The following is a 21,479-nucleotide window of genomic DNA, read 5'->3' as shown; positions in this document are numbered from 1 at the left end:
GGTCAAGGCGATTTCTGAACACTTTACTTTTCGAGAAAGGTTATTGGTTTTACAAAAAATGTGCACGATTTTGAGAGTCAAAGAAACGAGATCGTACGGGTTGCACCGGCCGGGAATCGAACCCGGACCTCCCGCTTGGAAGGCGAGAATTCTACCATTGAACTACCGATGCGTGCATAGGTCACACTTCGATATGACACACAAAAGAAGCCTAGATTAGTATACATTTAAAAAACCGCTCCCCGGCGGGGAATCGAACCCCGGTCTCTCGCGTGACAGGCGAGGATACTCACCACTATACTACCGAGGATGAATCAAATTTGATTATCTCAGTTTTTTTTAATCTTATAGTACTTTTATCCGAATTTTCTACCATTGAACTACCGATGCTTGCATAGGTCACACTTCGATATGACACACAAAAGAAGCCTAGATTAGTATACATATAATAAACCGCTCCCCGGCGGGGAATCGAACCCCGGTCTCTCGCGTGACAGGCGAGGATACTCACCACTATACTACCGAGCATGAATGAAAGCTGGTTATCTCAGTTTTTTAAACTTATAGTACTTCTATCCGAATTTTTTTCGCAAAGTCCCGGAGCATGTGCAATATCAGTAATTAAATGAAAGAGTGAGTTTGAAGAAAAAGTAACCCTATAAAATACTCTACGCTAGAAATAATGGTCTAGGCGATTTCTGAACACTTTACTTTTCGAGAAAGGTTATTGGTTTTACAAAAAATGTGCACGATTTTGAGAGTCAAAGAAACGAGATCGTACGGGTTGCACCGGCCGGGAATCGAACCCGGACCTCCCGCTTGGAAGGCGAGAATTCTACCATTGAACTACCGATGCTTGCATAGGTCACACTTCGATATGACACACAAAAGAAGCCTAGATTAGTATACATTTAAAAAACCGCTCCCAGGCGGGGAATCGAACGCCGGTCTCTCGCGTGACAGGCGAGGATACTCACCACTATACTACCGAGGATGAACCATATTTGGTTATCTCAGTTTTTTAAACTTATAGTACTTCTATCCGATTTTTTTTCGCTAAGTCCCGGAGCATGCGCGATAGTCACTAATTAAATGAAAAAGTGAGTTTGAAGAAAAAGTAACCCAATAAAATACTCTACGCTAGAAATAATGGTCAAGGCGATTTCTGAACCCTTTACTTTTCGAGAAACGTTATTGGTTTTACAAAAAATGTGCACGATTTTGAGAGTCAAAGAAACGAGATCGTACGGCTTGCACCGGCCGGGAATCGAACCCGGACCTCCCGCTTGGAAGGCGAGAATTCTACCATTGAACTACCGATGCTTGCATAGGTCACACTTCGATATGACACACAAAAGAAGCCTAGATTAGTATACATTTAAAAAACCGCTCCCCGGCGGGGAATCGAACCCCGGTCTCTCGCGTGACAGGCGAGGATACTCACCACTATACTACCGAGGATGAATCAAATTTGGTTATCTCAGTTTTTTTTAATCTTATAGTACTTCTATCCGAATTTTCTACCATTGAACTACCGATGCTTGCATAGGTCACACTTCGATATGACACACAAAAGAAGCCTAGATTAGTATACATATAATAAACCGCTCCCCGGCGGGGAATCGAACCCCGGTCTCTCGCGTGACAGGCGAGGATACTCACCACTATACTACCGAGCATGAATGAAAGCTGGTTATCTCAGTTTTTTAAACTTATAGTACTTCTATCCGAATTTTTTTCGCAAAGTCCCGGAGCATGTGCAATAGTCAGTAATTAAATGAAAGAGTGAGTTTGAAGAAAAAGTAACCCTATAAAATACTCTACGCTAGAAATAATGGTCTAGGCGATTTCTGAACACTTTACTTTTCGAGAAACGTTATTGGTTTTACAAAAAATGTGCACGATTTTGAGAGTCAAAGAAACGAGATCGTACGGCTTGCACCGGCCGGGAATCGAACCCGGACCTCCCGCTTGGAAGGCGAGAATTCTACCATTGAACTACCGATGCTTGCATAGGTCACACTTCGATATGACACACAAAAGAAGCCTAGATTAGTATACATTTAAAAAACCGCTCCCCGGCGGGGAATCGAACCCCGGTCTCTCGCGTGACAGGCGAGGATACTCACCACTATACTACCGAGGATGAATCAAATTTGGTTATCTCAGTTTTTTAATCTTATAGTACTTCTATCCGAATTTTCTACCATTGAACTACCGATGCTTGCATAGGTCACACTTCGATATGACACACAAAAGAAGCCTAGATTAGTATACATATAATAACCCGCTCCCCGGCGGGGAATCGAACCCCGGTCTCTCGCGTGACAGGCGAGGATACTCACCACTATACTACCGAGCATGAATGAAAGCTGGTTATCTCAGTTTTTTAAACTTATAGTACTTCTATCCGAATTTTTTTCGCAAAGTCCCGGAGCATGTGCAATAGTCAGTAATTAAATGAAAGAGTGAGTTTGAAGAAAAAGTAACCCTATAAAATACTCTACGCTAGAAATAATGGTCTAGGCGATTTCTGAACACTTTACTTTTCGAGAAAGGTTATTGGTTTTACAAAAAATGTGCACGATTTTGAGAGTCAAAGAAACGAGATCGTACGGGTTGCACCGGCCGGGAATCGAACCCGGACCTCCCGCTTGGAAGGCGAGAATTCTACCATTGAACTACCGTAGCTTGCATAGGTCACACTTCGATATGACACACAAAAGAAGCCTAGATTAGTATACATTTAAAAAACCGCTCCCCGGCGGGGAATCGAACCCCGGTCTCTCGCGTGACAGGCGAGGATACTCACCACTATACTACCGAGGATGAATCAAATTTGGTTATCTCAGTTCTTTAATCTTATAGTACTTCTATCCGAATTTTCTACCATTGAACTACCGATGCTTGCATAGGTCACACTTCGATATGACACACAAAAGAAGCCTAGATTAGTATACATATAATAAACCGCTCCCCGGCGGGGAATCGAACCCCGGTCTCTCGCGTGACAGGCGAGGATACTCACCACTATACTACCGAGCATGAATGAAAGCTGGTTATCTCAGTTTTTTAAACTTATAGTACTTCTATCCGAATTTTTTTCGCAAAGTCCCGGAGCATGTGCAATAGTCAGTAATTAAATGAAAAAGTGAGTTTGAAGAAAAAGTAACCCTATAAAATACTCTACGCTAGAAATAATGGTCTAGGCGATTTCTGAACCCTTTACTTTTCGAGAAACGTTATTGGTTTTACAAAAAATGTGCACGATTTTGAGAGTCAAAGAAACGAGATCGTACGGCTTGCACCGGCCGGGAATCGAACCCGGACCTCCCGCTTGGAAGGCGAGAATTCTACCATTGAACTACCGATGCTTGCATAGGTCACACTTCGATATGACACACAAAAGAAGCCTAGATTAGTATACATTTAAAAAACCGCTCCCCGGCGGGGAATCGAACCCCGGTCTCTCGCGTGACAGGCGAGGATACTCACCACTATACTACCGAGGATGAATCAAATTTGGTTATCTCAGTTTTTTAATCTTATAGTACTTCTATCCGAATTTTCTACCATTGAACTACCGATGCTTGCATAGGTCACACTTCGATATGACACACAAAAGAAGCCTAGATTAGTATACATATAATAAACCGCTCCCCGGCGGGGAATCGAACCCCGGTCTCTCGCGTGACAGGCGAGGATACTCACCACTATACTACCGAGCATGAATGAAAGCTGGTTATCTCAGTTTTTTAAACTTATAGTACTTCTATCCGAATTTTTTTCGCAAAGTCCCGGAGCATGTGCAATAGTCAGTAATTAAATGAAAGAGTGAGTTTGAAGAAAAAGTAACCCTATAAAATACTCTACGCTAGAAATAATGGTCTAGGCGATTTCTGAACCCTTTACTTTTCGAGAAACGTTATTGGTTTTACAAAAAATGTGCACGATTTTGAGAGTCAAAGAAACGAGATCGTACGGCTTGCACCGGCCGGGAATCGAACCCGGACCTCCCGCTTGGAAGGCGAGAATTCTACCATTGAACTACCGATGCTTGCATAGGTCACACTTCGATATGACACACAAAAGAAGCCTAGATTAGTATACATTTAAAAAACCGCTCCCCGGCGGGGAATCGAACCCCGGTCTCTCGCGTGACAGGCGAGGATACTCACCACTATACTACCGAGCATGAATGAAAGCTGGTTATCTCAGTTTTTTAAACTTATAGTACTTCTATCCGAATTTTTTTCGCAAAGTCCCGGAGCATGTGCAATAGTCAGTAATTAAATGAAAGAGTGAGTTTGAAGAAAAAGTAACCCTATAAAATACTCTACGCTAGAAATAATGGTCTAGGCGATTTCTGAACACTTTACTTTTCGAGAAAGGTTATTGGTTTTACAAAAAATGTGCACGATTTTGAGAGTCAAAGAAACGAGATCGTACGGGTTGCACCGGCCGGGAATCGAACCCGGACCTCCCGCTTGGAAGGCGAGAATTCTACCATTGAACTACCGATGCGTGCATAGGTCACACTTCGATATGACACACAAAAGAAGCCTAGATTAGTATACATTTAAAAAACCGCTCCCCGGCGGGGAATCGAACCCCGGTCTCTCGCGTGACAGGCGAGGATACTCACCACTATACTACCGAGGATGAATCAAATTTGGTTATCTCAGTTTTTTTTAATCTTATAGTACTTCTATCCGAATTTTCTACCATTGAACTACCGATGCTTGCATAGGTCACACTTCGATATGACACACAAAAGAAGCCTAGATTAGTATACATATAATAAACCGCTCCCCGGCGGGGAATCGAACCCCGGTCTCTCGCGTGACAGGCGAGGATACTCACCACTATACTACCGAGCATGAATGAAAGCTGGTTATCTCAGTTTTTTAAACTTATAGTACTTCTATCCGAATTTTTTTCGCAAAGTCCCGGAGCATGTGCAATAGTCAGTAATTAAATGAAAGAGTGAGTTTGAAGAAAAAGTAACCCTATAAAATACTCTACGCTAGAAATAATGGTCTAGGCGATTTCTGAACACTTTACTTTTCGAGAAAGGTTATTGGTTTTACAAAAAATGTGCACGATTTTGAGAGTCAAAGAAACGAGATCGTACGGGTTGCACCGGCCGGGAATCGAACCCGGACCTCCCGCTTGGAAGGCGAGAATTCTACCATTGAACTACCGATGCTTGCATAGGTCACACTTCGATATGACACACAAAAGAAGCCTAGATTAGTATACATTTAAAAAACCGCTCCCCGGCGGGGAATCGAACCCCGGTCTCTCGCGTGACAGGCGAGGATACTCACCACTATACTACCGAGGATGAATCAAATTTGGTTATCTCAGTTTTTTTTAATCTTATAGTACTTCTATCCGAATTTTCTACCATTGAACTACCGATGCTTGCATAGGTCACACTTCGATATGACACACAAAAGAAGCCTAGATTAGTATACATATAATAAACCGCTCCCCGGCGGGGAATCGAACCCCGGTCTCTCGCGTGACAGGCGAGGATACTCACCACTATACTACCGAGCATGAATGAAAGCTGGTTATCTCAGTTTTTTAAACTTATAGTACTTCTATCCGAATTTTTTTCGCAAAGTCCCGGAGCATGTGCAATAGTCAGTAATTAAATGAAAGAGTGAGTTTGAAGAAAAAGTAACCCTATAAAATACTCTACGCTAGAAATAATGGTCTAGGCGATTTCTGAACACTTTACTTTTCGAGAAACGTTATTGGTTTTACAAAAAATGTGCACGATTTTGAGAGTCAAAGAAACGAGATCGTACGGCTTGCACCGGCCGGGAATCGAACCCGGACCTCCCGCTTGGAAGGCGAGAATTCTACCATTGAACTACCGATGCTTGCATAGGTCACACTTCGATATGACACACAAAAGAAGCCTAGATTAGTATACATTTAAAAAACCGCTCCCCGGCGGGGAATCGAACCCCGGTCTCTCGCGTGACAGGCGAGGATACTCACCACTATACTACCGAGGATGAATCAAATTTGGTTATCTCAGTTTTTTAATCTTATAGTACTTCTATCCGAATTTTCTACCATTGAACTACCGATGCTTGCATAGGTCACACTTCGATATGACACACAAAAGAAGCCTAGATTAGTATACATATAATAAACCGCTCCCCGGCGGGGAATCGAACCCCGGTCTCTCGCGTGACAGGCGAGGATACTCACCACTATACTACCGAGCATGAATGAAAGCTGGTTATCTCAGTTTTTTAAACTTATAGTACTTCTATCCGAATTTTTTTCGCAAAGTCCCGGAGCATGTGCAATAGTCAGTAATTAAATGAAAGAGTGAGTTTGAAGAAAAAGTAACCCTATAAAATACTCTACGCTAGAAATAATGGTCTAGGCGATTTCTGAACACTTTACTTTTCGAGAAAGGTTATTGGTTTTACAAAAAATGTGCACGATTTTGAGAGTCAAAGAAACGAGATCGTACGGGTTGCACCGGCCGGGAATCGAACCCGGACCTCCCGCTTGGAAGGCGAGAATTCTACCATTGAACTACCGATGCTTGCATAGGTCACACTTCGATATGACACACAAAAGAAGCCTAGATTAGTATACATTTAAAAAACCGCTCCCCGGCGGGGAATCGAACCCCGGTCTCTCGCGTGACAGGCGAGGATACTCACCACTATACTACCGAGGATGAATCAAATTTGGTTATCTCAGTTCTTTAATCTTATAGTACTTCTATCCGAATTTTCTACCATTGAACTACCGATGCTTGCATAGGTCACACTTCGATATGACACACAAAAGAAGCCTAGATTAGTATACATATAATAAACCGCTCCCCGGCGGGGAATCGAACCCCGGTCTCTCGCGTGACAGGCGAGGATACTCACCACTATACTACCGAGCATGAATGAAAGCTGGTTATCTCAGTTTTTTAAACTTATAGTACTTCTATCCGAATTTTTTTCGCAAAGTCCCGGAGCATGTGCAATAGTCAGTAATTAAATGAAAAAGTGAGTTTGAAGAAAAAGTAACCCTATAAAATACTCTACGCTAGAAATAATGGTCTAGGCGATTTCTGAACCCTTTACTTTTCGAGAAACGTTATTGGTTTTACAAAAAATGTGCACGATTTTGAGAGTCAAAGAAACGAGATCGTACGGCTTGCACCGGCCGGGAATCGAACCCGGACCTCCCGCTTGGAAGGCGAGAATTCTACCATTGAACTACCGATGCTTGCATAGGTCACACTTCGATATGACACACAAAAGAAGCCTAGATTAGTATACATTTAAAAAACCGCTCCCCGGCGGGGAATCGAACCCCGGTCTCTCGCGTGACAGGCGAGGATACTCACCACTATACTACCGAGGATGAATCAAATTTGGTTATCTCAGTTTTTTAATCTTATAGTACTTCTATCCGAATTTTCTACCATTGAACTACCGATGCTTGCATAGGTCACACTTCGATATGACACACAAAAGAAGCCTAGATTAGTATACATATAATAAACCGCTCCCCGGCGGGGAATCGAACCCCGGTCTCTCGCGTGACAGGCGAGGATACTCACCACTATACTACCGAGCATGAATGAAAGCTGGTTATCTCAGTTTTTTAAACTTATAGTACTTCTATCCGAATTTTTTTCGCAAAGTCCCGGAGCATGTGCAATAGTCAGTAATTAAATGAAAGAGTGAGTTTGAAGAAAAAGTAACCCTATAAAATACTCTACGCTAGAAATAATGGTCTAGGCGATTTCTGAACACTTTACTTTTCGAGAAAGGTTATTGGTTTTACAAAAAATGTGCACGATTTTGAGAGTCAAAGAAACGAGATCGTACGGGTTGCACCGGCCGGGAATCGAACCCGGACCTCCCGCTTGGAAGGCGAGAATTCTACCATTGAACTACCGATGCTTGCATAGGTCACACTTCGATATGACACACAAAAGAAGCCTAGATTAGTATACATTTAAAAAACCGCTCCCCGGCGGGGAATCGAACCCTGGTCTCTCGCGTGACAGGCGAGGATACTCACCACTATACTACCGAGGATGAATAAAAGTTGGTTATCTCAGTTTTTTAAACTTATAGTACTTCTATCCGAATTTTTTTCGCTAAGTCCCGGAGCATGCGCGATAGTCACTAATTAAATAAAAAAGTGAGTTTGAAGAAAAAGTATCCCAATAAAATACTCTACGCTAGAAATAATGGTCAAGGCGATTTCTGAACCCTTTACTTTTCGAGAAACGTTATTGGTTTTACAAAAAATGTGCACGATTTTGAGAGTCAAAGAAACGAGATGGTACGGGTTGCACCGGCCGGGAATCGAACCCGGACCTCCCGCTTGGAAGGCGAGAATTCTACCATTGAACTACCGATGCTTGCATAGGTCACACTTCGATATGACACACAAAAGAAGCCTAGATTAGTATACATTTAAAAAACCGCTCCCCGGCGGGGAATCGAACCCTGGTCTCTCGCGTGACAGGCGAGGATACTCACCACTATACTACCGAGGATGAATAAAAGTTGGTTATCTCAGTTTTTTAAACTTATAGTACTTCTATCCGAATTTTTTTCGCTAAGTCCCGGAGCATGCGCGATAGTCACTAATTAAATAAAAAAGTGAGTTTGAAGAAAAAGTATCCCAATAAAATACTCTACGCTAGAAATAATGGTCAAGGCGATTTCTGAACCCTTTACTTTTCGAGAAACTTTATTGGTTTTACAAAAAATGTGCACGATTTTGAGAGTCAAAGAAACGAGATCGTACGGGTTGCACCGGCCGGGAATCGAACCCGGACCTCCCGCTTGGAAGGCGAGAATTCTACCATTGAACTACCGATGCTTGCATAGGTCACACTTCGATATGACACACAAAAGAAGCCTAGATTAGTATACATTTAAAAAACCGCTCCCCGGCGGGGAATCGAACCCTGGTCTCTCGCGTGACAGGCGAGGATACTCACCACTATACTACCGAGGATGAATAAAAGTTGGTTATCTCAGTTTTTTAAACTTATAGTACTTCTATCCGAATTTTTTTCGCTAAGTCCCGGAGCATGCGCGATAGTCACTAATTAAATAAAAAAGTGAGTTTGAAGAAAAAGTATCCCAATAAAATACTCTACGCTAGAAATAATGGTCAAGGCGATTTCTGAACCCTTTACTTTTCGAGAAACGTTATTGGTTTTACAAAAAATGTGCACGATTTTGAGAGTCAAAGAAACGAGATGGTACGGGTTGCACCGGCCGGGAATCGAACCCGGACCTCCCGCTTGGAAGGCGAGAATTCTACCATTGAACTACCGATGCTTGCATAGGTCACACTTCGATATGACACACAAAAGAAGCCTAGATTAGTATACATATAATAAACCGCTCCCCGGCGGGGAATCGAACCCCGGTCTCTCGCGTGACAGGCGAGGATACTCACCAGTATACTACCGAGCATGAATGAAAGCTGGTTATCTCAGTTTTTTAAACTTATAGTACTTCTATCCGAATTTTTTTCGCAAAGTCCCGGAGCATGTGCAATAGTCAGTAATTAAATGAAAGAGTGAGTTTGAAGAAAAAGTAACCCTATAAAATACTCTACGCTAGAAATAATGGTCTAGGCGATTTCTGAACACTTTACTTTTCGAGAAAGGTTATTGGTTTTACAAAAAATGTGCACGATTTTGAGAGTCAAAGAAACGAGATCGTACGGGTTGCACCGGCCGGGAATCGAACCCGGACCTCCCGCTTGGAAGGCGAGAATTCTACCATTGAACTACCGATGCTTGCATAGGTTACACTTCGATATGACACACAAAAGAAGCCTAGATTAGTATACATTTAAAAAACCGCTCCCCGGCGGGGAATCGAACCCCGGTCTCTCGCGTGACAGGCGAGGATACTCACCACTATACTACCGAGGATGAATCAAATTTGGTTATCTCAGTTCTTTAATCTTATAGTACTTCTATCCGAATTTTCTACCATTGAACTACCGATGCTTGCATAGGTCACACTTCGATATGACACACAAAAGAAGCCTAGATTAGTATACATATAATAAACCGCTCCCCGGCGGGGAATCGAACCCCGGTCTCTCGCGTGACAGGCGAGGATACTCACCACTATACTACCGAGCATGAATGAAAGCTGGTTATCTCAGTTTTTTAAACTTATAGTACTTCTATCCGAATTTTTTTCGCAAAGTCCCGGAGCATGTGCAATAGTCAGTAATTAAATGAAAAAGTGAGTTTGAAGAAAAAGTAACCCTATAAAATACTCTACGCTAGAAATAATGGTCTAGGCGATTTCTGAACCCTTTACTTTTCGAGAAACGTTATTGGTTTTACAAAAAATGTGCACGATTTTGAGAGTCAAAGAAACGAGATCGTACGGCTTGCACCGGCCGGGAATCGAACCCGGACCTCCCGCTTGGAAGGCGAGAATTCTACCATTGAACTACCGATGCTTGCATAGCTCACACTTCGATATGACACACAAAAGAAGCCTAGATTAGTATACATTTAAAAAACCGCTCCCCGGCGGGGAATCGAACCCCGGTCTCTCGCGTGACAGGCGAGGATACTCACCACTATACTACCGAGGATGAATCAAATTTGGTTATCTCAGTTTTTTAATCTTATAGTACTTCTATCCGAATTTTCTACCATTGAACTACCGATGCTTGCATAGGTCACACTTCGATATGACACACAAAAGAAGCCTAGATTAGTATACATATAATAAACCGCTCCCCGGCGGGGAATCGAACCCCGGTCTCTCGCGTGACAGGCGAGGATACTCACCACTATACTACCGAGCATGAATGAAAGCTGGTTATCTCAGTTTTTTAAACTTATAGTACTTCTATCCGAATTTTTTTCGCAAAGTCCCGGAGCATGTGCAATAGTCAGTAATTAAATGAAAGAGTGAGTTTGAAGAAAAAGTAACCCTATAAAATACTCTACGCTAGAAATAATGGTCTAGGCGATTTCTGAACACTTTACTTTTCGAGAAAGGTTATTGGTTTTACAAAAAATGTGCACGATTTTGAGAGTCAAAGAAACGAGATCGTACGGGTTGCACCGGCCGGGAATCGAACCCGGACCTCCCGCTTGGAAGGCGAGAATTCTACCATTGAACTACCGATGCTTGCATAGGTCACACTTCGATATGACACACAAAAGAAGCCTAGATTAGTATACATTTAAAAAACCGCTCCCCGGCGGGGAATCGAACCCTGGTCTCTCGCGTGACAGGCGAGGATACTCACCACTATACTACCGAGGATGAATAAAAGTTGGTTATCTCAGTTTTTTAAACTTATAGTACTTCTATCCGAATTTTTTTCGCTAAGTCCCGGAGCATGCGCGATAGTCACTAATTAAATAAAAAAGTGAGTTTGAAGAAAAAGTATCCCAATAAAATACTCTACGCTAGAAATAATGGTCAAGGCGATTTCTGAACCCTTTACTTTTCGAGAAACGTTATTGGTTTTACAAAAAATGTGCACGATTTTGAGAGTCAAAGAAACGAGATGGTACGGGTTGCACCGGCCGGGAATCGAACCCGGACCTCCCGCTTGGAAGGCGAGAATTCTACCATTGAACTACCGATGCTTGCATAGGTCACACTTCGATATGACACACAAAAGAAGCCTAGATTAGTATACATTTAAAAAACCGCTCCCCGGCGGGGAATCGAACCCTGGTCTCTCGCGTGACAGGCGAGGATACTCACCACTATACTACCGAGGATGAATAAAAGTTGGTTATCTCAGTTTTTTAAACTTATAGTACTTCTATCCGAATTTTTTTCGCTAAGTCCCGAAGCATGCGCGATAGTCACTAATTAAATAAAAAAGTGAGTTTGAAGAAAAAGTATCCCAATAAAATACTCTACGCTAGAAATAATGGTCAAGGCGATTTCTGAACCCTTTACTTTTCGAGAAACTTTATTGGTTTTACAAAAAATGTGCACGATTTTGAGAGTCAAAGAAACGAGATGGTACGGGTTGCACCGGCCGGGAATCGAACCCGGACCTCCCGCTTGGAAGGCGAGAATTCTACCATTGAACTACCGATGCTTGCATAGGTCACACTTCGATATGACACACAAAAGAAGCCTAGATTAGTATACATTTAAAAAACCGCTCCCCGGCGGGGAATCGAACCCTGGTCTCTCGCGTGACAGGCGAGGATACTCACCACTATACTACCGAGGATGAATAAAAGTTGGTTATCTCAGTTTTTTAAACTTATAGTACTTCTATCCGAATTTTTTTCGCTAAGTCCCGGAGCATGCGCGATAGTCACTAATTAAATAAAAAAGTGAGTTTGAAGAAAAAGTATCCCAATAAAATACTCTACGCTAGAAATAATGGTCAAGGCGATTTCTGAACCCTTTACTTTTCGAGAAACTTTATTGGTTTTACAAAAAATGTGCACGATTTTGAGAGTCAAAGAAACGAGATCGTACGGGTTGCACCGGCCGGGAATCGAACCCGGACCTCCCGCTTGGAAGGCGAGAATTCTACCATTGAACTACCGATGCTTGCATAGGTCACACTTCGATATGACACACAAAAGAAGCCTAGATTAGTATACATTTAAAAAACCGCTCCCCGGCGGGGAATCGAACCCTGGTCTCTCGCGTGACAGGCGAGGATACTCACCACTATACTACCGAGGATGAATAAAAGTTGGTTATCTCAGTTTTTTAAACTTATAGTACTTCTATCCGAATTTTTTTCGCTAAGTCCCGGAGCATGCGCGATAGTCACTAATTAAATAAAAAAGTGAGTTTGAAGAAAAAGTATCCCAATAAAATACTCTACGCTAGAAATAATGGTCAAGGCGATTTCTGAACCCTTTACTTTTCGAGAAACTTTATTGGTTTTACAAAAAATGTGCACGATTTTGAGAGTCAAAGAAACGAGATGGTACGGGTTGCACCGGCCGGGAATCGAACCCAGACCTCCCGCTTGGAAGGCGAGAATTCTACCATTGAACTACCGATGCTTGCATAGGTCACACTTCGATATGACACACAAAAGAAGCCTAGATTAGTATACATTTAAAAAACCGCTCCCCGGCGGGGAATCGAACCCTGGTCTCTCGCGTGACAGGCGAGGATACTCACCACTATACTACCGAGGATGAATAAAAGTTGGTTATCTCAGTTTTTTAAACTTATAGTACTTCTATCCGAATTTTTTTCGCTAAGTCCCGGAGCATGCGCGATAGTCACTAATTAAATAAAAAAGTGAGTTTGAAGAAAAAGTATCCCAATAAAATACTCTACGCTAGAAATAATGGTCAAGGCGATTTCTGAACCCTTTACTTTTCGAGAAACTTTATTGGTTTTACAAAAAATGTGCACGATTTTGAGAGTCAAAGAAACGAGATCGTACGGGTTGCACCGGCCGGGAATCGAACCCGGACCTCCCGCTTGGAAGGCGAGAATTCTACCATTGAACTACCGATGCTTGCATAGGTCACACTTCGATATGACACACAAAAGAAGCCTAGATTAGTATACATTTAAAAAACCGCTCCCCGGCGGGGAATCGAACCCTGGTCTCTCGCGTGACAGGCGAGGATACTCACCACTATACTACCGAGGATGAATAAAAGTTGGTTATCTCAGTTTTTTAAACTTATAGTACTTCTATCCGAATTTTTTTCGCTAAGTCCCGGAGCATGCGCGATAGTCACTAATTAAATAAAAAAGTGAGTTTGAAGAAAAAGTATCCCAATAAAATACTCTACGCTAGAAATAATGGTCAAGGCGATTTCTGAACCCTTTACTTTTCGAGAAACTTTATTGGTTTTACAAAAAATGTGCACGATTTTGAGAGTCAAAGAAACGAGATCGTACGGGTTGCACCGGCCGGGAATCGAACCCGGACCTCCCGCTTGGAAGGCGAGAATTCTACCATTGAACTACCGATGCTTGCATAGGTCACACTTCGATATGACACACAAAAGAAGCCTAGATTAGTATACATTTAAAAAACCGCTCCCCGGCGGGGAATCGAACCCTGGTCTCTCGCGTGACAGGCGAGGATACTCACCACTATACTACCGAGGATGAATAAAAGTTGGTTATCTCAGTTTTTTAAACTTATAGTACTTCTATCCGAATTTTTTTCGCTAAGTCCCGGAGCATGCGCGATAGTCACTAATTAAATAAAAAAGTGAGTTTGAAGAAAAAGTATCCCAATAAAATACTCTACGCTAGAAATAATGGTCAAGGCGATTTCTGAACCCTTTACTTTTCGAGAAACTTTATTGGTTTTACAAAAAATGTGCACGATTTTGAGAGTCAAAGAAACGAGATCGTACGGGTTGCACCGGCCGGGAATCGAACCCGGACCTCCCGCTTGGAAGGCGAGAATTCTACCATTGAACTACCGATGCTTGCATAGGTCACACTTCGATATGACACACAAAAGAAGCCTAGATTAGTATACATTTAAAAAACCGCTCCCCGGCGGGGAATCGAACCCTGGTCTCTCGCGTGACAGGCGAGGATACTCACCACTATACTACCGAGGATGAATAAAAGTTGGTTATCTCAGTTTTTTAAACTTATAGTACTTCTATCCGAATTTTTTTCGCTAAGTCCCGGAGCATGCGCGATAGTCACTAATTAAATAAAAAAGTGAGTTTGAAGAAAAAGTATCCCAATAAAATACTCTACGCTAGAAATAATGGTCAAGGCGATTTCTGAACCCTTTACTTTTCGAGAAACTTTATTGGTTTTACAAAAAATGTGCACGATTTTGAGAGTCAAAGAAACGAGATCGTACGGGTTGCACCGGCCGGGAATCGAACCCGGACCTCCCGCTTGGAAGGCGAGAATTCTACCATTGAACTACCGATGCTTGCATAGGTCACACTTCGATATGACACACAAAAGAAGCCTAGATTAGTATACATTTAAAAAACCGCTCCCCGGCGGGGAATCGAACCCTGGTCTCTCGCGTGACAGGCGAGGATACTCACCACTATACTACCGAGGATGAATAAAAGTTGGTTATCTCAGTTTTTTAAACTTATAGTACTTCTATCCGAATTTTTTTCGCTAAGTCCCGGAGCATGCGCGATAGTCACTAATTAAATGAAAAAGTGAGTTTGAAGAAAAAGTAACCCAATAAAATACTCTACGCTAGAAATAATGGTCAAGGCGATTTCTGAACCCTTTACTTTTCGAGAAAAGTTATTGGTTATACAAAAAATGTGCACGATTTTGAGAGTCAAAGAAACGAGATCGTACGGGTTGCACCGGCCGGGAATCGAACCCGGACCTCCCGCTTGGAAGGCGAGAATTCTACCATTGAACTACCGATGCTTGCATAGGTCACACTTCGATATGACACACAAAAGAAGCCTAGATTAGTATACATTTAAAAAACCGCTCCCCGGCGGGGAATCGAACCCTGGTCTCTCGCGTGACAGGCGAGGATACTCACCACTATACTACCGAGGATGAATAAAAGTTGGTTATCTCAGTTTTTTAAACTTATAGTACTTCTATCCGAATTTTTTTCGCTAAGTCCCGGAGCATGCGCGATAGTCACTAATTAAATAAAAAAGTGAGTTTGAAGAAAAAGTATCCCAATAAAATACTCTACGCTAGAAATAATGGTCAAGGCGATTTCTGAACCCTTTACTTTTCGAGAAACTTTATTGGTTTTACAAAAAATGTGCACGATTTTGAGAGTCAAAGAAACGAGATCGTACGGGTTGCACCGGCCGGGAATCGAACCCGGACCTCCCGCTTGGAAGGCGAGAATTCTACCATTGAACTACCGATGCTTGCATAGGTCACACTTCGATATGACACACAAAAGAAGCCTAGATTAGTATACATTTAAAAAACCGCTCCCCGGCGGGGAATCGAACCCTGGTCTCTCGCGTGACAGGCGAGGATACTCACCACTATACTACCGAGGATGAATAAAAGTTGGTTATCTCAGTTTTTTAAACTTATAGTACTTCTATCCGAATTTTTTTCGCTAAGTCCCGGAGCATGCGCGATAGTCACTAATTAAATGAAAAAGTGAGTTTGAAGAAAAAGTAACCCAATAAAATACTCTACGCTAGAAATAATGGTCAAGGCGATTTCTGAACCCTTTACTTTTCGAGAAAAGTTATTGGTTATACAAAAAATGTGCACGATTTTGAGAGTCAAAGAAACGAGATCGTACGGGTTGCACCGGCCGGGAATCGAACCCGGACCTCCCGCTTGGAAGGCGAGAATTCTACCATTGAACTACCGATGCTTGCATAGGTCACACTTCGATATGACACACAAAAGAAGCCTAGATTAGTATACATTTAAAAAACCGCTCCCCGGCGGGGAATCGAACCCTGGTCTCTCGCGTGACAGGCGAGGATACTCACCACTATACTACCGAGTATGAATAAAAGTTGGTTATCTCAGTTTTTTAAACTTATAGTACTTCTATCCGAATTTTTTTCGCTAAGTCCCGGAGCATGCGCGATAGTCACTAATTAAATAAAAAAGTGAGTTTGAAGAAAAAGTATCCCAATAAAATACTCTACGCTAGAAATAATGGTCAAGGCGATTTCTGAACCCTTTACTTTTCGAGAAACTTTATTGGTTTTACAAAAAATGTGCACGATTTTGAGAGTCAAAGAAACGAGATCGTACGGGTTGCACCGGCCGGGAATCGAACCCGGACCTCCCGCTTGGAAGGCGAGAATTCTACCATTGAACTACCGTTGCTTGCATAGGTCACACTTCGATATGACACACAAAAGAAGCCTAGATTAGTATACATTTAAAAAACCGCTCCCCGGCGGGGAATCGAACCCTGGTCTCTCGCGTGACAGGCGAGGATACTCACCACTATACTACCGAGGATGAATAAAAGTTGGTTATCTCAGTTTTTTAAACTTATAGTACTTCTATCCGAATTTTTTTCGCTAAGTCCCGGAGCATGCGCGATAGTCACTAATTAAATAAAAAAGTGAGTTTGAAGAAAAAGTATCCCAATAAAATACTCTACGCTAGAAATAATGGTCAAGGCGATTTCTGAACCCTTTACTTTTCGAGAAACTTTATTGGTTTTACAAAAAATGTGCACGATTTTGAGAGTCAAAGAAACGAGATCGTACGGGTTGCACCGGCCGGGAATCGAACCCGGACCTCCCGCTTGGAAGGCGAGAATTCTACCATTGAACTACCGATGCTTGCATAGGTCACACTTCGATATGACACACAAAAGAAGCCTAGATTAGTATACATTTAAAAAACCGCTCCCCGGCGGGGAATCGAACCCTGGTCTCTCGCGTGACAGGCGAGGATACTCACCACTATACTACCGAGGATGAATAAAAGTTGGTTATCTCAGTTTTTTAAACTTATAGTACTTCTATCCGAATTTTTTTCGCTAAGTCCCGGAGCATGCGCGATAGTCACTAATTAAATAAAAAAGTGAGTTTGAAGAAAAAGTATCCCAATAAAATACTCTACGCTAGAAATAATGGTCAAGGCGATTTCTGAACCCTTTACTTTTCGAGAAACTTTATTGGTTTTACAAAAAATGTGCACGATTTTGAGAGTCAAAGAAACGAGATCGTACGGGTTGCACCGGCCGGGAATCGAACCCGGACCTCCCGCTTGGAAGGCGAGAATTCTACCATTGAACTACCGATGCTTGCATAGGTCACACTTCGATATGACACACAAAAGAAGCCTAGATTAGTATACATTTAAAAAACCGCTCCCCGGCGGGGAATCGAACCCTGGTCTCTCGCGTGACAGGCGAGGATACTCACCACTATACTACCGAGGATGAATAAAAGTTGGTTATCTCAGTTTTTTAAACTTATAGTACTTCTATCCGAATTTTTTTCGCTAAGTCCCGGAGCATGCGCGATAGTCACTAATTAAATGAAAAAGTGAGTTTGAAGAAAAAGTAACCCAATAAAATACTCTACGCTAGAAATAATGGTCAAGGCGATTTCTGAACCCTTTACTTTTCGAGAAAAGTTATTGGTTATACAAAAAATGTGCACGATTTTGAGAGTCAAAGAAACGAGATCGTACGGGTTGCACCGGCCGGGAATCGAACCCGGACCTCCCGCTTGGAAGGCGAGAATTCTACCATTGAACTACCGATGCTTGCATAGGTCACACTTCGATATGACACACAAAAGAAGCCTAGATTAGTATACATTTAAAAAACCGCTCCCCGGCGGGGAATCGAACCCTGGTCTCTCGCGTGACAGGCGAGGATACTCACCACTATACTACCGAGGATGAATAAAAGTTGGTTATCTCAGTTTTTTAAACTTATAGTACTTCTATCCGAATTTTTTTCGCTAAGTCCCGGAGCATGCGCGATAGTCACTAATTAAATGAAAAAGTGAGTTTGAAGAAAAAGTAACCCAATAAAATACTCTACGCTAGAAATAATGGTCAAGGCGATTTCTGAACCCTTTACTTTTCGAGAAAAGTTATTGGTTATACAAAAAATGTGCACGATTTTGAGAGTCAAAGAAACGAGATCGTACGGGTTGCACCGGCCGGGAATCGAACCCGGACCTCCCGCTTGGAAGGCGAGAATTCTACCATTGAACTACCGATGCTTGCATAGGTCACACTTCGATATGACACACAAAAGAAGCCTAGATTAGTATACATTTAAAAAACCGCTCCCCGGCGGGGAATCGAACCCTGGTCTCTCGCGTGACAGGCGAGGATACTCACCACTATACTACCGAGGATGAATAAAAGTTGGTTATCTCAGTTTTTTAAACTTATAGTACTTCTATCCGAATTTTTTTCGCTAAGTCCCGGAGCATGCGCGATAGTCACTAATTAAATAAAAAAGTGAGTTTGAAGAAAAAGTATCCCAATAAAATACTCTACGCTAGAAATAATGGTCAAGGCGATTTCTGAACCCTTTACTTTTCGAGAAACTTTATTGGTTTTACAAAAAATGTGCACGATTTTGAGAGTCAAAGAAACGAGATCGTACGGGTTGCACCGGCCGGGAATCGAACCCGGACCTCCCGCTTGGAAGGCGAGAATTCTACCATTGAACTACCGATGCTTGCATAGGTCACACTTCGATATGACACACAAAAGAAGCCTAGATTAGTATACATTTAAAAAACCGCTCCCCGGCGGGGAATCGAACCCTGGTCTCTCGCGTGACAGGCGAGGATACTCACCACTATACTACCGAGGATGAATAAAAGTTGGTTATCTCAGTTTTTTAAACTTATAGTACTTCTATCCGAATTTTTTTCGCTAAGTCCCGGAGCATGCGCGATAGTCACTAATTAAATGAAAAAGTGAGTTTGAAGAAAAAGTAACCCAATAAAATACTCTACGCTAGAAATAATGGTCAAGGCGATTTCTGAACCCTTTACTTTTCGAGAAAAGTTATTGGTTATACAAAAAATGTGCACGATTTTGAGAGTCAAAGAAACGAGATCGTACGGGTTGCACCGGCCGGGAATCGAACCCGGACCTCCCGCTTGGAAGGCGAGAATTCTACCATTGAACTACCGATGCTTGCATAGGTCACACTTCGATATGACACACAAAAGAAGCCTAGATTAGTATACATTTAAAAAACCGCTCCCCGGCGGGGAATCGAACCCTGGTCTCTCGCGTGACAGGCGAGGATACTCACCACTATACTACCGAGGATGAATAAAAGTTGGTTATCTCAGTTTTTTAAACTTATAGTACTTCTATCCGAATTTTTTTCGCTAAGTCCCGGAGCATGCGCGATAGTCACTAATTAAATAAAAAAGTGAGTTTGAAGAAAAAGTATCCCAATAAAATACTCTACGCTAGAAATAATGGTCAAGGCGATTTCTGAACCCTTTACTTTTCGAGAAACTTTATTGGTTTTACAAAAAATGTGCACGATTTTGAGAGTCAAAGAAACGAGATCGTACGGGTTGCACCGGCCGGGAATCGAACCCGGACCTCCCGCTTGGAAGGCGAGAATTCTACCATTGAACTACCGATGCTTGCATAGGTCACACTTCGATATGACACACAAAAGAAGCCTAGATTAGTATACATTTAAAAAACCGCTCCCCGGCGGGGAATCGAACCCTGGTCTCTCGCGTGACAGGCGAGGATACTCACCACTATACTACCGAGGATGAATAAAAGTTGGTTATCTCAGTTTTTTAAACTTATAGTACTTCTATCCGAATTTTTTTCGCTAAGTCCCGGAGCATGCGCGATAGTCACTAATTAAATAAAAAAGTGAGTTTGAAGAAAAAGTATCCCAATAAAATACTCTACGCTAGAAATAATGGTCAAGGCGATTTCTGAACCCTTTACTTTTCGAGAAACTTTATTGGTTTTACAAAAAATGTGCACGATTTTGAGAGTCAAAGAAACGAGATCGTACGGGTTGCACCGGCCGGGAATCGAACCCGGACCTCCCGCTTGGAAGGCGAGAATTCTACCATTGAACTACCGATGCTTGCATAGGTCACACTTCGATATGACACACAAAAGAAGCCTAGATTAGTATACATTTAAAAAACCGCTCCCCGGCGGGGAATCGAACCCTGGTCTCTCGCGTGACAGGCGAGGATACTCACCACTATACTACCGAGGATGAATAAAAGTTGGTTATCTCAGTTTTTTAAACTTATAGTACTTCTATCCGAATTTTTTTCGCTAAGTCCCGGAGCATGCGCGATAGTCACTAATTAAATGAAAAAGTGAGTTTGAAGAAAAAGTAACCCAATAAAATACTCTACGCTAGAAATAATGGTCAAGGCGATTTCTGAACCCTTTACTTTTCGAGAAAAGTTATTGGTTATACAAAAAATGTGCACGATTTTGAGAGTCAAAGAAACGAGATCGTACGGGTTGCACCGGCCGGGAATCGAACCCGGACCTCCCGCTTGGAAGGCGAGAATTCTACCATTGAACTACCGATGCTTGCATAGGTCACACTTCGATATGACACACAAAAGAAGCCTAGATTAGTATACATTTAAAAAACCGCTCCCCGGCGGGGAATCGAACCCTGGTCTCTCGCGTGACAGGCGAGGATACGCACCACTATACTACCGAGGATGAATAAAAGTTGGTTATCTCAGTTTTTTAAACTTATAGTACTTCTATCCGAATTTTTTTCGCTAAGTCCCGGAGCATGCGCGATAGTCACTAATTAAATGAAAAAGTGAGTTTGAAGAAAAAGTAACCCAATAAAATACTCTACGCTAGAAATAATGGTCAAGGCGATTTCTGAACCCTTTACTTTTCGAGAAAAGTTATTGGTTATACAAAAAATGTGCACGATTTTGAGAGTCAAAGAAACGAGATCGTACGGGTTGCACCGGCCGGGAATCGAACCCGGACCTCCCGCTTGGAAGGCGAGAATTCTACCATTGAACTACCGATGCTTGCATAGGTCACACTTCGATATGACAC

The 21,479-nt window shown here is 42.3% G+C and overlaps 90 non-coding genes across 90 annotated transcripts; all 90 read right to left on the bottom strand.

Annotated features, from left to right (window-relative positions):
* Positions 1–101: 101 nt before the first annotated feature.
* Positions 102–172, bottom strand: TRNAG-UCC (transfer RNA glycine (anticodon UCC)). Its single transcript has one exon. It is a non-coding gene; the product is annotated as a tRNA-Gly (tRNA).
* Positions 173–238: 66 nt separating this feature from the next.
* On the bottom strand, positions 239–310 carry TRNAD-GUC (transfer RNA aspartic acid (anticodon GUC)). Its single transcript has one exon. It is a non-coding gene; the product is annotated as a tRNA-Asp (tRNA).
* A 146-nt stretch (positions 311–456) lies between these two features.
* On the bottom strand, positions 457–528 carry TRNAD-GUC (transfer RNA aspartic acid (anticodon GUC)). The gene has a single exon. It is a non-coding gene; the product is annotated as a tRNA-Asp (tRNA).
* Positions 529–785: 257 nt separating this feature from the next.
* Positions 786–856, bottom strand: TRNAG-UCC (transfer RNA glycine (anticodon UCC)). The gene has a single exon. It is a non-coding gene; the product is annotated as a tRNA-Gly (tRNA).
* Positions 857–1,252: 396 nt separating this feature from the next.
* Positions 1,253–1,323, bottom strand: TRNAG-UCC (transfer RNA glycine (anticodon UCC)). The gene has a single exon. It is a non-coding gene; the product is annotated as a tRNA-Gly (tRNA).
* A 66-nt stretch (positions 1,324–1,389) lies between these two features.
* On the bottom strand, positions 1,390–1,461 carry TRNAD-GUC (transfer RNA aspartic acid (anticodon GUC)). The gene has a single exon. It is a non-coding gene; the product is annotated as a tRNA-Asp (tRNA).
* A 146-nt stretch (positions 1,462–1,607) lies between these two features.
* On the bottom strand, positions 1,608–1,679 carry TRNAD-GUC (transfer RNA aspartic acid (anticodon GUC)). Its single transcript has one exon. It is a non-coding gene; the product is annotated as a tRNA-Asp (tRNA).
* A 258-nt stretch (positions 1,680–1,937) lies between these two features.
* TRNAG-UCC (transfer RNA glycine (anticodon UCC)) lies at positions 1,938–2,008 on the bottom strand. Its single transcript has one exon. It is a non-coding gene; the product is annotated as a tRNA-Gly (tRNA).
* A 66-nt stretch (positions 2,009–2,074) lies between these two features.
* On the bottom strand, positions 2,075–2,146 carry TRNAD-GUC (transfer RNA aspartic acid (anticodon GUC)). Its single transcript has one exon. It is a non-coding gene; the product is annotated as a tRNA-Asp (tRNA).
* A 144-nt stretch (positions 2,147–2,290) lies between these two features.
* Positions 2,291–2,362, bottom strand: TRNAD-GUC (transfer RNA aspartic acid (anticodon GUC)). The gene has a single exon. It is a non-coding gene; the product is annotated as a tRNA-Asp (tRNA).
* Positions 2,363–2,620: 258 nt separating this feature from the next.
* Positions 2,621–2,691, bottom strand: TRNAG-UCC (transfer RNA glycine (anticodon UCC)). Its single transcript has one exon. It is a non-coding gene; the product is annotated as a tRNA-Gly (tRNA).
* A 66-nt stretch (positions 2,692–2,757) lies between these two features.
* Positions 2,758–2,829, bottom strand: TRNAD-GUC (transfer RNA aspartic acid (anticodon GUC)). The gene has a single exon. It is a non-coding gene; the product is annotated as a tRNA-Asp (tRNA).
* A 144-nt stretch (positions 2,830–2,973) lies between these two features.
* Positions 2,974–3,045, bottom strand: TRNAD-GUC (transfer RNA aspartic acid (anticodon GUC)). Its single transcript has one exon. It is a non-coding gene; the product is annotated as a tRNA-Asp (tRNA).
* A 258-nt stretch (positions 3,046–3,303) lies between these two features.
* Positions 3,304–3,374, bottom strand: TRNAG-UCC (transfer RNA glycine (anticodon UCC)). The gene has a single exon. It is a non-coding gene; the product is annotated as a tRNA-Gly (tRNA).
* Positions 3,375–3,440: 66 nt separating this feature from the next.
* Positions 3,441–3,512, bottom strand: TRNAD-GUC (transfer RNA aspartic acid (anticodon GUC)). The gene has a single exon. It is a non-coding gene; the product is annotated as a tRNA-Asp (tRNA).
* A 144-nt stretch (positions 3,513–3,656) lies between these two features.
* TRNAD-GUC (transfer RNA aspartic acid (anticodon GUC)) lies at positions 3,657–3,728 on the bottom strand. The gene has a single exon. It is a non-coding gene; the product is annotated as a tRNA-Asp (tRNA).
* A 258-nt stretch (positions 3,729–3,986) lies between these two features.
* Positions 3,987–4,057, bottom strand: TRNAG-UCC (transfer RNA glycine (anticodon UCC)). Its single transcript has one exon. It is a non-coding gene; the product is annotated as a tRNA-Gly (tRNA).
* Positions 4,058–4,123: 66 nt separating this feature from the next.
* On the bottom strand, positions 4,124–4,195 carry TRNAD-GUC (transfer RNA aspartic acid (anticodon GUC)). The gene has a single exon. It is a non-coding gene; the product is annotated as a tRNA-Asp (tRNA).
* Positions 4,196–4,453: 258 nt separating this feature from the next.
* Positions 4,454–4,524, bottom strand: TRNAG-UCC (transfer RNA glycine (anticodon UCC)). Its single transcript has one exon. It is a non-coding gene; the product is annotated as a tRNA-Gly (tRNA).
* A 66-nt stretch (positions 4,525–4,590) lies between these two features.
* TRNAD-GUC (transfer RNA aspartic acid (anticodon GUC)) lies at positions 4,591–4,662 on the bottom strand. The gene has a single exon. It is a non-coding gene; the product is annotated as a tRNA-Asp (tRNA).
* Positions 4,663–4,808: 146 nt separating this feature from the next.
* TRNAD-GUC (transfer RNA aspartic acid (anticodon GUC)) lies at positions 4,809–4,880 on the bottom strand. The gene has a single exon. It is a non-coding gene; the product is annotated as a tRNA-Asp (tRNA).
* Positions 4,881–5,138: 258 nt separating this feature from the next.
* TRNAG-UCC (transfer RNA glycine (anticodon UCC)) lies at positions 5,139–5,209 on the bottom strand. Its single transcript has one exon. It is a non-coding gene; the product is annotated as a tRNA-Gly (tRNA).
* A 66-nt stretch (positions 5,210–5,275) lies between these two features.
* On the bottom strand, positions 5,276–5,347 carry TRNAD-GUC (transfer RNA aspartic acid (anticodon GUC)). The gene has a single exon. It is a non-coding gene; the product is annotated as a tRNA-Asp (tRNA).
* Positions 5,348–5,493: 146 nt separating this feature from the next.
* TRNAD-GUC (transfer RNA aspartic acid (anticodon GUC)) lies at positions 5,494–5,565 on the bottom strand. Its single transcript has one exon. It is a non-coding gene; the product is annotated as a tRNA-Asp (tRNA).
* Positions 5,566–5,823: 258 nt separating this feature from the next.
* Positions 5,824–5,894, bottom strand: TRNAG-UCC (transfer RNA glycine (anticodon UCC)). Its single transcript has one exon. It is a non-coding gene; the product is annotated as a tRNA-Gly (tRNA).
* A 66-nt stretch (positions 5,895–5,960) lies between these two features.
* TRNAD-GUC (transfer RNA aspartic acid (anticodon GUC)) lies at positions 5,961–6,032 on the bottom strand. The gene has a single exon. It is a non-coding gene; the product is annotated as a tRNA-Asp (tRNA).
* Positions 6,033–6,176: 144 nt separating this feature from the next.
* Positions 6,177–6,248, bottom strand: TRNAD-GUC (transfer RNA aspartic acid (anticodon GUC)). The gene has a single exon. It is a non-coding gene; the product is annotated as a tRNA-Asp (tRNA).
* Positions 6,249–6,506: 258 nt separating this feature from the next.
* Positions 6,507–6,577, bottom strand: TRNAG-UCC (transfer RNA glycine (anticodon UCC)). Its single transcript has one exon. It is a non-coding gene; the product is annotated as a tRNA-Gly (tRNA).
* Positions 6,578–6,643: 66 nt separating this feature from the next.
* Positions 6,644–6,715, bottom strand: TRNAD-GUC (transfer RNA aspartic acid (anticodon GUC)). The gene has a single exon. It is a non-coding gene; the product is annotated as a tRNA-Asp (tRNA).
* Positions 6,716–6,859: 144 nt separating this feature from the next.
* Positions 6,860–6,931, bottom strand: TRNAD-GUC (transfer RNA aspartic acid (anticodon GUC)). Its single transcript has one exon. It is a non-coding gene; the product is annotated as a tRNA-Asp (tRNA).
* A 258-nt stretch (positions 6,932–7,189) lies between these two features.
* TRNAG-UCC (transfer RNA glycine (anticodon UCC)) lies at positions 7,190–7,260 on the bottom strand. Its single transcript has one exon. It is a non-coding gene; the product is annotated as a tRNA-Gly (tRNA).
* Positions 7,261–7,326: 66 nt separating this feature from the next.
* Positions 7,327–7,398, bottom strand: TRNAD-GUC (transfer RNA aspartic acid (anticodon GUC)). Its single transcript has one exon. It is a non-coding gene; the product is annotated as a tRNA-Asp (tRNA).
* A 144-nt stretch (positions 7,399–7,542) lies between these two features.
* On the bottom strand, positions 7,543–7,614 carry TRNAD-GUC (transfer RNA aspartic acid (anticodon GUC)). Its single transcript has one exon. It is a non-coding gene; the product is annotated as a tRNA-Asp (tRNA).
* Positions 7,615–7,872: 258 nt separating this feature from the next.
* TRNAG-UCC (transfer RNA glycine (anticodon UCC)) lies at positions 7,873–7,943 on the bottom strand. Its single transcript has one exon. It is a non-coding gene; the product is annotated as a tRNA-Gly (tRNA).
* Positions 7,944–8,009: 66 nt separating this feature from the next.
* On the bottom strand, positions 8,010–8,081 carry TRNAD-GUC (transfer RNA aspartic acid (anticodon GUC)). The gene has a single exon. It is a non-coding gene; the product is annotated as a tRNA-Asp (tRNA).
* Positions 8,082–8,339: 258 nt separating this feature from the next.
* Positions 8,340–8,410, bottom strand: TRNAG-UCC (transfer RNA glycine (anticodon UCC)). The gene has a single exon. It is a non-coding gene; the product is annotated as a tRNA-Gly (tRNA).
* A 66-nt stretch (positions 8,411–8,476) lies between these two features.
* TRNAD-GUC (transfer RNA aspartic acid (anticodon GUC)) lies at positions 8,477–8,548 on the bottom strand. The gene has a single exon. It is a non-coding gene; the product is annotated as a tRNA-Asp (tRNA).
* A 258-nt stretch (positions 8,549–8,806) lies between these two features.
* Positions 8,807–8,877, bottom strand: TRNAG-UCC (transfer RNA glycine (anticodon UCC)). Its single transcript has one exon. It is a non-coding gene; the product is annotated as a tRNA-Gly (tRNA).
* A 66-nt stretch (positions 8,878–8,943) lies between these two features.
* On the bottom strand, positions 8,944–9,015 carry TRNAD-GUC (transfer RNA aspartic acid (anticodon GUC)). The gene has a single exon. It is a non-coding gene; the product is annotated as a tRNA-Asp (tRNA).
* A 258-nt stretch (positions 9,016–9,273) lies between these two features.
* Positions 9,274–9,344, bottom strand: TRNAG-UCC (transfer RNA glycine (anticodon UCC)). The gene has a single exon. It is a non-coding gene; the product is annotated as a tRNA-Gly (tRNA).
* A 396-nt stretch (positions 9,345–9,740) lies between these two features.
* TRNAG-UCC (transfer RNA glycine (anticodon UCC)) lies at positions 9,741–9,811 on the bottom strand. The gene has a single exon. It is a non-coding gene; the product is annotated as a tRNA-Gly (tRNA).
* Positions 9,812–9,877: 66 nt separating this feature from the next.
* Positions 9,878–9,949, bottom strand: TRNAD-GUC (transfer RNA aspartic acid (anticodon GUC)). Its single transcript has one exon. It is a non-coding gene; the product is annotated as a tRNA-Asp (tRNA).
* A 144-nt stretch (positions 9,950–10,093) lies between these two features.
* TRNAD-GUC (transfer RNA aspartic acid (anticodon GUC)) lies at positions 10,094–10,165 on the bottom strand. Its single transcript has one exon. It is a non-coding gene; the product is annotated as a tRNA-Asp (tRNA).
* Positions 10,166–10,423: 258 nt separating this feature from the next.
* TRNAG-UCC (transfer RNA glycine (anticodon UCC)) lies at positions 10,424–10,494 on the bottom strand. The gene has a single exon. It is a non-coding gene; the product is annotated as a tRNA-Gly (tRNA).
* Positions 10,495–10,560: 66 nt separating this feature from the next.
* On the bottom strand, positions 10,561–10,632 carry TRNAD-GUC (transfer RNA aspartic acid (anticodon GUC)). The gene has a single exon. It is a non-coding gene; the product is annotated as a tRNA-Asp (tRNA).
* A 144-nt stretch (positions 10,633–10,776) lies between these two features.
* TRNAD-GUC (transfer RNA aspartic acid (anticodon GUC)) lies at positions 10,777–10,848 on the bottom strand. Its single transcript has one exon. It is a non-coding gene; the product is annotated as a tRNA-Asp (tRNA).
* A 258-nt stretch (positions 10,849–11,106) lies between these two features.
* On the bottom strand, positions 11,107–11,177 carry TRNAG-UCC (transfer RNA glycine (anticodon UCC)). The gene has a single exon. It is a non-coding gene; the product is annotated as a tRNA-Gly (tRNA).
* Positions 11,178–11,243: 66 nt separating this feature from the next.
* On the bottom strand, positions 11,244–11,315 carry TRNAD-GUC (transfer RNA aspartic acid (anticodon GUC)). The gene has a single exon. It is a non-coding gene; the product is annotated as a tRNA-Asp (tRNA).
* Positions 11,316–11,573: 258 nt separating this feature from the next.
* TRNAG-UCC (transfer RNA glycine (anticodon UCC)) lies at positions 11,574–11,644 on the bottom strand. The gene has a single exon. It is a non-coding gene; the product is annotated as a tRNA-Gly (tRNA).
* Positions 11,645–11,710: 66 nt separating this feature from the next.
* Positions 11,711–11,782, bottom strand: TRNAD-GUC (transfer RNA aspartic acid (anticodon GUC)). Its single transcript has one exon. It is a non-coding gene; the product is annotated as a tRNA-Asp (tRNA).
* Positions 11,783–12,040: 258 nt separating this feature from the next.
* TRNAG-UCC (transfer RNA glycine (anticodon UCC)) lies at positions 12,041–12,111 on the bottom strand. The gene has a single exon. It is a non-coding gene; the product is annotated as a tRNA-Gly (tRNA).
* A 66-nt stretch (positions 12,112–12,177) lies between these two features.
* TRNAD-GUC (transfer RNA aspartic acid (anticodon GUC)) lies at positions 12,178–12,249 on the bottom strand. Its single transcript has one exon. It is a non-coding gene; the product is annotated as a tRNA-Asp (tRNA).
* A 258-nt stretch (positions 12,250–12,507) lies between these two features.
* TRNAG-UCC (transfer RNA glycine (anticodon UCC)) lies at positions 12,508–12,578 on the bottom strand. The gene has a single exon. It is a non-coding gene; the product is annotated as a tRNA-Gly (tRNA).
* A 66-nt stretch (positions 12,579–12,644) lies between these two features.
* TRNAD-GUC (transfer RNA aspartic acid (anticodon GUC)) lies at positions 12,645–12,716 on the bottom strand. Its single transcript has one exon. It is a non-coding gene; the product is annotated as a tRNA-Asp (tRNA).
* A 258-nt stretch (positions 12,717–12,974) lies between these two features.
* On the bottom strand, positions 12,975–13,045 carry TRNAG-UCC (transfer RNA glycine (anticodon UCC)). Its single transcript has one exon. It is a non-coding gene; the product is annotated as a tRNA-Gly (tRNA).
* A 66-nt stretch (positions 13,046–13,111) lies between these two features.
* TRNAD-GUC (transfer RNA aspartic acid (anticodon GUC)) lies at positions 13,112–13,183 on the bottom strand. The gene has a single exon. It is a non-coding gene; the product is annotated as a tRNA-Asp (tRNA).
* Positions 13,184–13,441: 258 nt separating this feature from the next.
* TRNAG-UCC (transfer RNA glycine (anticodon UCC)) lies at positions 13,442–13,512 on the bottom strand. Its single transcript has one exon. It is a non-coding gene; the product is annotated as a tRNA-Gly (tRNA).
* Positions 13,513–13,578: 66 nt separating this feature from the next.
* On the bottom strand, positions 13,579–13,650 carry TRNAD-GUC (transfer RNA aspartic acid (anticodon GUC)). Its single transcript has one exon. It is a non-coding gene; the product is annotated as a tRNA-Asp (tRNA).
* A 258-nt stretch (positions 13,651–13,908) lies between these two features.
* On the bottom strand, positions 13,909–13,979 carry TRNAG-UCC (transfer RNA glycine (anticodon UCC)). Its single transcript has one exon. It is a non-coding gene; the product is annotated as a tRNA-Gly (tRNA).
* A 66-nt stretch (positions 13,980–14,045) lies between these two features.
* On the bottom strand, positions 14,046–14,117 carry TRNAD-GUC (transfer RNA aspartic acid (anticodon GUC)). The gene has a single exon. It is a non-coding gene; the product is annotated as a tRNA-Asp (tRNA).
* Positions 14,118–14,375: 258 nt separating this feature from the next.
* TRNAG-UCC (transfer RNA glycine (anticodon UCC)) lies at positions 14,376–14,446 on the bottom strand. Its single transcript has one exon. It is a non-coding gene; the product is annotated as a tRNA-Gly (tRNA).
* A 66-nt stretch (positions 14,447–14,512) lies between these two features.
* On the bottom strand, positions 14,513–14,584 carry TRNAD-GUC (transfer RNA aspartic acid (anticodon GUC)). Its single transcript has one exon. It is a non-coding gene; the product is annotated as a tRNA-Asp (tRNA).
* A 258-nt stretch (positions 14,585–14,842) lies between these two features.
* Positions 14,843–14,913, bottom strand: TRNAG-UCC (transfer RNA glycine (anticodon UCC)). Its single transcript has one exon. It is a non-coding gene; the product is annotated as a tRNA-Gly (tRNA).
* Positions 14,914–14,979: 66 nt separating this feature from the next.
* On the bottom strand, positions 14,980–15,051 carry TRNAD-GUC (transfer RNA aspartic acid (anticodon GUC)). The gene has a single exon. It is a non-coding gene; the product is annotated as a tRNA-Asp (tRNA).
* A 258-nt stretch (positions 15,052–15,309) lies between these two features.
* TRNAG-UCC (transfer RNA glycine (anticodon UCC)) lies at positions 15,310–15,380 on the bottom strand. Its single transcript has one exon. It is a non-coding gene; the product is annotated as a tRNA-Gly (tRNA).
* A 66-nt stretch (positions 15,381–15,446) lies between these two features.
* TRNAD-GUC (transfer RNA aspartic acid (anticodon GUC)) lies at positions 15,447–15,518 on the bottom strand. Its single transcript has one exon. It is a non-coding gene; the product is annotated as a tRNA-Asp (tRNA).
* A 258-nt stretch (positions 15,519–15,776) lies between these two features.
* TRNAG-UCC (transfer RNA glycine (anticodon UCC)) lies at positions 15,777–15,847 on the bottom strand. The gene has a single exon. It is a non-coding gene; the product is annotated as a tRNA-Gly (tRNA).
* A 66-nt stretch (positions 15,848–15,913) lies between these two features.
* On the bottom strand, positions 15,914–15,985 carry TRNAD-GUC (transfer RNA aspartic acid (anticodon GUC)). Its single transcript has one exon. It is a non-coding gene; the product is annotated as a tRNA-Asp (tRNA).
* Positions 15,986–16,243: 258 nt separating this feature from the next.
* Positions 16,244–16,314, bottom strand: TRNAG-UCC (transfer RNA glycine (anticodon UCC)). Its single transcript has one exon. It is a non-coding gene; the product is annotated as a tRNA-Gly (tRNA).
* A 396-nt stretch (positions 16,315–16,710) lies between these two features.
* TRNAG-UCC (transfer RNA glycine (anticodon UCC)) lies at positions 16,711–16,781 on the bottom strand. Its single transcript has one exon. It is a non-coding gene; the product is annotated as a tRNA-Gly (tRNA).
* A 66-nt stretch (positions 16,782–16,847) lies between these two features.
* On the bottom strand, positions 16,848–16,919 carry TRNAD-GUC (transfer RNA aspartic acid (anticodon GUC)). Its single transcript has one exon. It is a non-coding gene; the product is annotated as a tRNA-Asp (tRNA).
* A 258-nt stretch (positions 16,920–17,177) lies between these two features.
* TRNAG-UCC (transfer RNA glycine (anticodon UCC)) lies at positions 17,178–17,248 on the bottom strand. The gene has a single exon. It is a non-coding gene; the product is annotated as a tRNA-Gly (tRNA).
* Positions 17,249–17,314: 66 nt separating this feature from the next.
* TRNAD-GUC (transfer RNA aspartic acid (anticodon GUC)) lies at positions 17,315–17,386 on the bottom strand. Its single transcript has one exon. It is a non-coding gene; the product is annotated as a tRNA-Asp (tRNA).
* A 258-nt stretch (positions 17,387–17,644) lies between these two features.
* On the bottom strand, positions 17,645–17,715 carry TRNAG-UCC (transfer RNA glycine (anticodon UCC)). Its single transcript has one exon. It is a non-coding gene; the product is annotated as a tRNA-Gly (tRNA).
* A 66-nt stretch (positions 17,716–17,781) lies between these two features.
* TRNAD-GUC (transfer RNA aspartic acid (anticodon GUC)) lies at positions 17,782–17,853 on the bottom strand. The gene has a single exon. It is a non-coding gene; the product is annotated as a tRNA-Asp (tRNA).
* Positions 17,854–18,111: 258 nt separating this feature from the next.
* On the bottom strand, positions 18,112–18,182 carry TRNAG-UCC (transfer RNA glycine (anticodon UCC)). The gene has a single exon. It is a non-coding gene; the product is annotated as a tRNA-Gly (tRNA).
* Positions 18,183–18,248: 66 nt separating this feature from the next.
* TRNAD-GUC (transfer RNA aspartic acid (anticodon GUC)) lies at positions 18,249–18,320 on the bottom strand. The gene has a single exon. It is a non-coding gene; the product is annotated as a tRNA-Asp (tRNA).
* A 258-nt stretch (positions 18,321–18,578) lies between these two features.
* On the bottom strand, positions 18,579–18,649 carry TRNAG-UCC (transfer RNA glycine (anticodon UCC)). The gene has a single exon. It is a non-coding gene; the product is annotated as a tRNA-Gly (tRNA).
* A 66-nt stretch (positions 18,650–18,715) lies between these two features.
* TRNAD-GUC (transfer RNA aspartic acid (anticodon GUC)) lies at positions 18,716–18,787 on the bottom strand. The gene has a single exon. It is a non-coding gene; the product is annotated as a tRNA-Asp (tRNA).
* A 258-nt stretch (positions 18,788–19,045) lies between these two features.
* On the bottom strand, positions 19,046–19,116 carry TRNAG-UCC (transfer RNA glycine (anticodon UCC)). Its single transcript has one exon. It is a non-coding gene; the product is annotated as a tRNA-Gly (tRNA).
* A 66-nt stretch (positions 19,117–19,182) lies between these two features.
* Positions 19,183–19,254, bottom strand: TRNAD-GUC (transfer RNA aspartic acid (anticodon GUC)). Its single transcript has one exon. It is a non-coding gene; the product is annotated as a tRNA-Asp (tRNA).
* A 258-nt stretch (positions 19,255–19,512) lies between these two features.
* On the bottom strand, positions 19,513–19,583 carry TRNAG-UCC (transfer RNA glycine (anticodon UCC)). The gene has a single exon. It is a non-coding gene; the product is annotated as a tRNA-Gly (tRNA).
* Positions 19,584–19,649: 66 nt separating this feature from the next.
* On the bottom strand, positions 19,650–19,721 carry TRNAD-GUC (transfer RNA aspartic acid (anticodon GUC)). Its single transcript has one exon. It is a non-coding gene; the product is annotated as a tRNA-Asp (tRNA).
* A 258-nt stretch (positions 19,722–19,979) lies between these two features.
* TRNAG-UCC (transfer RNA glycine (anticodon UCC)) lies at positions 19,980–20,050 on the bottom strand. Its single transcript has one exon. It is a non-coding gene; the product is annotated as a tRNA-Gly (tRNA).
* Positions 20,051–20,116: 66 nt separating this feature from the next.
* Positions 20,117–20,188, bottom strand: TRNAD-GUC (transfer RNA aspartic acid (anticodon GUC)). Its single transcript has one exon. It is a non-coding gene; the product is annotated as a tRNA-Asp (tRNA).
* A 258-nt stretch (positions 20,189–20,446) lies between these two features.
* Positions 20,447–20,517, bottom strand: TRNAG-UCC (transfer RNA glycine (anticodon UCC)). Its single transcript has one exon. It is a non-coding gene; the product is annotated as a tRNA-Gly (tRNA).
* A 66-nt stretch (positions 20,518–20,583) lies between these two features.
* TRNAD-GUC (transfer RNA aspartic acid (anticodon GUC)) lies at positions 20,584–20,655 on the bottom strand. Its single transcript has one exon. It is a non-coding gene; the product is annotated as a tRNA-Asp (tRNA).
* Positions 20,656–20,913: 258 nt separating this feature from the next.
* TRNAG-UCC (transfer RNA glycine (anticodon UCC)) lies at positions 20,914–20,984 on the bottom strand. Its single transcript has one exon. It is a non-coding gene; the product is annotated as a tRNA-Gly (tRNA).
* Positions 20,985–21,050: 66 nt separating this feature from the next.
* Positions 21,051–21,122, bottom strand: TRNAD-GUC (transfer RNA aspartic acid (anticodon GUC)). The gene has a single exon. It is a non-coding gene; the product is annotated as a tRNA-Asp (tRNA).
* Positions 21,123–21,380: 258 nt separating this feature from the next.
* On the bottom strand, positions 21,381–21,451 carry TRNAG-UCC (transfer RNA glycine (anticodon UCC)). Its single transcript has one exon. It is a non-coding gene; the product is annotated as a tRNA-Gly (tRNA).
* Between the last annotated feature and the right edge of the window lie 28 nt (positions 21,452–21,479).

Source organism: Phalangium opilio, unplaced genomic scaffold (assembly GCF_054372755.1).
Source record: "Phalangium opilio isolate 3A_F unplaced genomic scaffold, DU_Popi_V2 ptg000352l_1, whole genome shotgun sequence".
Lineage (NCBI taxonomy): Eukaryota > Metazoa > Arthropoda > Arachnida > Opiliones > Phalangiidae > Phalangium > Phalangium opilio.
This window is presented reverse-complemented; position numbering and strand designations above follow the sequence as displayed.